General features: G+C 62.1%; 1 protein-coding gene across 4 annotated transcripts in view; it reads right to left on the bottom strand.

Annotated features, from left to right (window-relative positions):
* Nucleotides 1-340, bottom strand: part of NPW (neuropeptide W) — a 10,505-nt gene that overhangs the window by 9,892 nt on the left and 273 nt on the right. The window lies entirely within an intron of this gene.

Here is a 340-nt window from a genome sequence, read left to right as displayed (position 1 = left end):
CTCATGTTCCCACATCCAGGGTGCACAGGATGGGCTTGGGATCCCTCGTGTTCCCACATTCAGGGGTGTAGGGCATGGGGTGCCCATGTCCCCATGGCCAGGGGGACCAGGAATGGGCTGGGGTCTTCCATGTCCCCACAAGTATGGGGGCTGTGATTTGAGGTCCCCCAAGTCCCCGCAAGCAGGGGTGACAGGAATGGCCCTGAGGTCCCTCATCTTCCCACAGACAGGGGTGCTGGAGCAGGATCTGGGGTTCCCCCATGTCCTCAGAGCCAGGGGTGCTGGGTTTGGGGTCCCCCATGTCCCCACATCCAGAGGTGACAGGAATGGACCTGGGATC

Source organism: Neopelma chrysocephalum, unplaced genomic scaffold (assembly GCF_003984885.1).
Source record: "Neopelma chrysocephalum unplaced genomic scaffold, ASM398488v2 Primary Assembly neopelma1_65b, whole genome shotgun sequence".
Lineage (NCBI taxonomy): Eukaryota > Metazoa > Chordata > Aves > Passeriformes > Pipridae > Neopelma > Neopelma chrysocephalum.
This window is presented reverse-complemented; position numbering and strand designations above follow the sequence as displayed.